At 38.0% G+C, this 6,000-nt stretch overlaps 1 long non-coding RNA gene across 1 annotated transcript in view; it reads right to left on the bottom strand.

Annotated features, from left to right (window-relative positions):
- Positions 1–224: 224 nt before the first annotated feature.
- Positions 225–6,000, bottom strand: part of LOC121403972 — a 36,116-nt gene continuing 30,340 nt past the window's right edge. The window contains exon 4 of the long non-coding RNA XR_005967613.1: positions 225–262. This is a non-coding gene — a long non-coding RNA (uncharacterized LOC121403972). The remainder of the gene's footprint in view (positions 263–6,000) is intronic.

Raw genomic sequence — 6,000 nt, 5'->3', positions numbered from 1 at the left:
GTATCAATCACGTCGTTCTCTAATTTGAAGCCTCCGTCCCCTTCATATTATTTTTCTAGCTCTGTTTCTGTTGCTTTGGTTTCTCCCCTACATCTCTCATGGAGAAGGATGTGTCGCTGAAGTGTTAATGAGGTTGCGCCTCCAGAGTGCCATTGCACCTGGTGGCACCTGGCACTTGGAGTACCGAGAGTACGGTTAATTGTGTCAACTTACCCGCATTATCAGGCCCCACTAAAAGTCAGTCGTCTGCTCTAAAGGCCGCCTGTAACGAAAGAGAGAGAGAGAGACAGAGGAATCAGAGGGGTTGCATGTTAAGTTAGTGTCATCATTAAAAATGGTTGGTTGTTCCTCAGAAATGCTGCAAAAACGTAAAGCACTTTAAATGAAAGCAAAAATATCAAAGGCTGCAGCCAAGTCCTGACCTACATTTCCCATCAAAACTAAAGTGCAGCAAAAGAAACAACAAAAAAACTTGAGTATAAAATTGCGCAACAAATGACCCAAGGAGCTGGGCATACAAAAATTGTTGCGCCACCGCCCAAAAGCAAGCTATAAAAAATTTTGCAACTCCTTTTATGGGGCTTTTTCATTTTGATTTAAAGCTTTGTCGAGGAAACTACTTTTGGCAAGGGGAAAGAGCTTACCATTGCACATTTTTAAAGGAAAGGAACACTACTATTTCAGGAATATATGTTTTCTATGAATAAATGTGTAACCTTTTCCTAGCTTCAGCTGTAGGAACTTATTTGATTTATGTTATTGCCATAATCATTAGATATTTAGGTAGCAAACAAATCTTTAAAAATATCTTTAGAAAATGTGCTCCTCCTCTTTAAAAACAATAACAAAAATGTAATTTACTTGAAAAAGTAAGGAAAAATATTGATAGCTTTTATGGTAAATGTTTAATAAATAAAAGCTCTAAATTGAAAAAAAATTGCAAACATTGAGAAAACCATTAGTAGATATTTTAAAAACACCATTTTTGAAATTTATTTTGTATTTCTTTTGAGTTGTTTATGGTTTCAGGAAAACATTCGAACTACAAGCTTAGAGCACATATAAATATTTTGGCATTCCATTCCATTTCCACCTTTTATAATAATTACTTTACAAAAAAATGAAGGAGTGTATATGAAAAATTTCGTGTTGCCGCTTCTAAGGGCAAAAGTAAACTGAAGCTCCGGCTTCCCTCTATAACTTATCACAAATGTAATAAATGAGTTTCCATTGTAGATACACATAAATAAAATATATAGTCGTATTCCAGCACACACCCATGGGCTCCCCCATGCCCGATGCCCCCCAATGGAAGCAACAACATTTTCAAGTTATCGCCAGTGTCCAAAAGCGATGTAGACGTCGCGTTTGTTGGCAGGCGACAACCAACATCCACTACAACGAAAGCATTTAAAACGAAAGTGTTTCACTGTCAAATGTCAGTTTCAGCTTTCAGCTTCAGAGACGATAATAAAAAGAGAGCCAAACGAGAAGTAAAGCTGACAATTTTTCTTGTTTTTGTTTGTATGTTTTTTTTTAACGTAATATTACAGTGGCGCAGTGGAGCAGAGAGGAAGTGAAATGTGAAATGTGATGATGATGACATCATAGGAGACCCAATGGCGGAAGAACCAGAGATTGTAGACCTGGAGACCCAGAGAGAGCTCAGAAGCGTGACTTATGCCTGAGGTTAAAGGCGGTGCGGCGCGGGTTCTTTTTATTATTCTATCATAATGCACTGCTGATTATCATCTCTCGGGGAAATATCGCGGGATGAGCTGTAATTCCAAACTCGTCTGATGAACTCAACTGCAGTTTCTCACCTGAGAGACAGAGATTCTGCCATTGTTCTACCGATCACTGACTATATATTTTCCATCCCACCCACCCACACATACACACACACACACACACATAGAAACAAACAACAAAACGAAGGCAAACAGCAATAATCGTTTATTTTTATAGTGTGAAAAATTCCAGCAAATCGAACGAATCAAATCGAATCGAAATGTTTATTGTTCTGCACTGAAGGAGAGGAGTCGTATCTGATGGATACAACAACTGATAGATAGATAGATAGATAGATGGATGGATTGATAGATTCCGCTGACGCCATGGGGGCGCTGACATACAGATATCCAACAGATAAAGATACTATATACTACAGATAGATAGCGACAGCTGCTGACAACGTCATTGCTCTCGCGCGAAATGGAATTGTTGCTGGGCAGGGTAAAAAAATGTTTCGAGCTGCTAACCAAATTTATGACGTGGCGCTGAGCTGAGCTGTGCGCTCTGCCAACATTACTTTTGGCCAAAAAACGATGGGGTGTCCGTAGTGCTGAAATTAATGTTTATGTTTTTTTTTTGCAAATTAAGCGCAAAATGAATGGTGGGAACGGGTTGGAAAATATTCCCCCTGCTGTGGCAGTGTTGCAGGTATTTCCCATAGCACTTGAAAGAGATCTTTTTTTTTTTTGCTGTTGCCTGAATTTCCATGGCAAAAAAAAAAAAAAAACGAGCGAAAAAAAATCAATGAAATCATGGCCGAACAAACGATTTTCATGTTTATACGTACTTTGTCAATAATTGGGGGTTTTTTCACTCTCTGAATGTGGCCATTGAAAATTAAATTGTTTGGAATCGAAAAGCAGGATGTTCTTTCAGGCGATAATTGGAGAGAATATTTTTGTATAAAGCTCAGAATATGGAGAGCAATTATTGTAATTATTATAGCCAAACACTGCAAAATTTATGTTACAGACAAAACCTTACTCATCTCACATAAACAGAATAGAATAGTTCACTTGTAAACTTGTATTTGATTACTTTCCATTACTTTTATATTTTTCCATTACATTTTTACTCAATTTCAATATAAATTCAATCAATTTCATGCACTTTTTCAATGAAGCTCCCCAACCGTTCAGTGCTTTCGTTTTACATACTTTTTTGGACTTTTCTTTTTCTTTGGAAAATGACTTTGTTTTTCCCCATGGCATCGTCATCAGGCTTGTGGCCCAGTGACACAGACCATTTGTGCGCTGGCATTGGGCCAAATGAGAAAACAAAAAACAAGCCCCAAAAACTTTTAGCCCTACAAAAAACTGCAGTTGATTACGAGTCGAGGCAGTAGGTACTCGGCGTAATGGCAAGGCATCTGCTTTGCTAGCAAGGGAATTTGCATTTATTACCGGTATTCGTATTCTGTGGCAAATATCTAAAGGTCAGCCATTTGGGGCGGGGTAACCCTGAAACCCCTGCATTCATTTTAGCACAATTTCTGTTTTTATTTTCAAGGCGCAGTGCTACTGGTTTTTATTCCCTTTGAATGCATTATAAAATCAACGATAACAAAAAAACACACAAAATTACTAAACGCGTTAAGTAGTCGAAAAAAAAAAGCCATAAAAAATCTGGTGCGCAATTTTCAGGATGACGCAATATTGCCCCCCGCTGATGAGAGACGGGATGGATGGACAGCGACAGAGAGAGACAGACAGACAGACAGACAGTTGGCTTCCGTTGACCCTGGTCAATAAACTACAGCAAAATGTACGGGGAGAATAAATGGAAAAACACTAAAGTGTCAATAAATGTGGGCCAAGCGGAAAATCGCCAAAACGGAAACTCATGGAAAATATATCAAATATCTAGGGATATCCTACTCGCACAATATACTGGCGCAAATTAATGATTGAAAGCAATCATTGAAGTGACAAAAGAACCTTCGAAAGTGTCCTACATTTCTGAGGAACATGTCCATGGCTAGAAAGTATTCGTTCGTTCGCTGAGAGTAAAGAAAACAGTTCAAGGAAGTTCGTTTGTTTACCAATTTGTTTTAGTGGAAAAGTTGATAAGATACGAGGACAATACTCTGCTCAAAGCGAGTGCAAGAATTCTTAGAATAGAAAAAGCAATCAATTACTGATGATATATTCGTTTGCATAAGAGTAAATTACTGTCAGCTATAGGTTTATAATAGATTCATTAGGGTAGTTTCTGTGGTGTTTGGATGCAGAAATATGTGATAAAAATATAATAAAATATACTAAAAATCCTTTAAAATATTCTAAAAATACATGTACAAAATATGCCAAAAATATTCCAAATATTTCGCTAAACTATCTCAAAAATAGAACACAGAACACAACACAAAATAAAATTAAATGTAATAAAATATCCAACCATATGTTCATTCCACGAATGAACTCTCGTTTCATTGCCAAAAGATCAACGTACCAAAAAACCACAAAATCAATCACGTACGAATCTAACGTGAAATGTCGTCTAGTTCCGTCATTGATAACCCCGAAATCGAAATTTGTACAAACAATTATTATGCCAGATTGTGCCTGCTGACTATAATTAAACCCCAATAAAATGCCCAGCTCCAAAAGTGGTGGGCTCTTATCAGCCCTTAACACACACAAGTCGGTCAGAGGAGCCTCAGAGTGATTTTATCAGTGACTGGGGGCGACAGTATTTTTCTATATGCTTAATCTATAAAGTTCAGACTGGCGATCCACTAATGTAAACAAAGTTTTCTATCTCGCTGATATCACAAATGTGCTATTATCACATTCAGTACTTTCCGCGTGCGAATATTCATCGGTCAATAATACAGGGAGAACTCTCCTTCAAAGGTGCCCTCTTCAATTGAAAAACCTTTCAAGCTCGTACTTTGACAAATCCCGCCGTTGGCCATTCGCCTGACTAATGCCCATTAAATCCCCGTCCAACGGTAGGTCATTACATCCGACAGTAGGATTACCTGGTGGAGAGCCCTCAGTAAACACGACCTTCGAAGCGCAGTCCGGTGCAAAATTACAGTAGAATTAATATAAATTGCATCGTGCAGAACATCAAAGCCAACCCGAAGCCAAAACGTGCGATCAAAATACCCTCTCTAACGTACATGTACATATGTGTGTATATGGGGTTCATTGTTCAGATATGCCAGCTATAAAAATGAATATAAAATGTTTGGATATTTGTGCACAATGTAAACTTTTTAATAACTGTTTTTTGGTGGGCACTAAAAGCAAGTGCAGAAATTTTATGATTTGCGATATGAAAGGAAAATAACAAAAATACTTTTAAGTACCGGAAACATGTGAAATATCTTTATGGACCTGTGATATGATCGGAATAATACTTGGATTTCCGATTTTCAAATAAATAAAATTCTATTCTCTCTGAAAATTTTAAAGATTTTCTTCTATATATTTTTTTGGCTCATTTACTTCTGTAATAAAAAAAAAAAACCTTCAGAACGTTAAAAATTATTTCAAGTTTAACTTAAATTGAATTAATTTATATTCCCTCAATGCTTATACCCTCCGTATCCAGCTAAATGTAGGATATTCTGCCAGTTAAAAAAGTGCCGTCTGACATATCTTTTATTGCAATATTTATGGTGTCTCCCCCTTTTCCTGAGTGTCCTGTGGTGTAAGCTTCTGTTTTATTTGTGTTGCATGCAACAAGGATAGATGAAGCCTATCCACACCATGTCCTGAAAGAGGAGGAGTTCTTGGAGCTGCTTGTTGTCCGGGAGGAGAAGTTGTGCTCGGAGCTGCCTGCATCGGGGGACATTCTAGGCGCTGCCCCCACTTTTGCGTTGCTTTTTTCTATATAAAGACCTTGCACCATTGCGTGACTATGAACACCGTTTGCGACCCTGTCCTAACTGCATTTTAATTGTGCCCTGAAATTGATTGTCGGCGCTAATGACGTTGAAACCAGTGAGACCAGCGAAAGGGAGAACAGCGTAACACTAAGCCACTGTGCATGCAGTGGGGCTAAAAATCAATGAATAATAGAGAGACACAAGAGAAGAGAGAGGAGTAACGAAAGAAAAGAGTAATATTACGGCTGAATGGGAAAGCATACAATTTCACTTTCAATTTTCAGTCTATTTTCAAGGCAATTTCCGTTTCAGATTGTGCCCGCCCCCGCATCGCACCGCACTCTACGAAAAAAAGGTCACAAATATCA

The sequence above is a fragment of the Drosophila obscura genome, unplaced genomic scaffold (genome assembly GCF_018151105.1).
Source record: "Drosophila obscura isolate BZ-5 IFL unplaced genomic scaffold, ASM1815110v1 contig_179, whole genome shotgun sequence".
Lineage (NCBI taxonomy): Eukaryota > Metazoa > Arthropoda > Insecta > Diptera > Drosophilidae > Drosophila > Drosophila obscura.
This window is presented reverse-complemented; position numbering and strand designations above follow the sequence as displayed.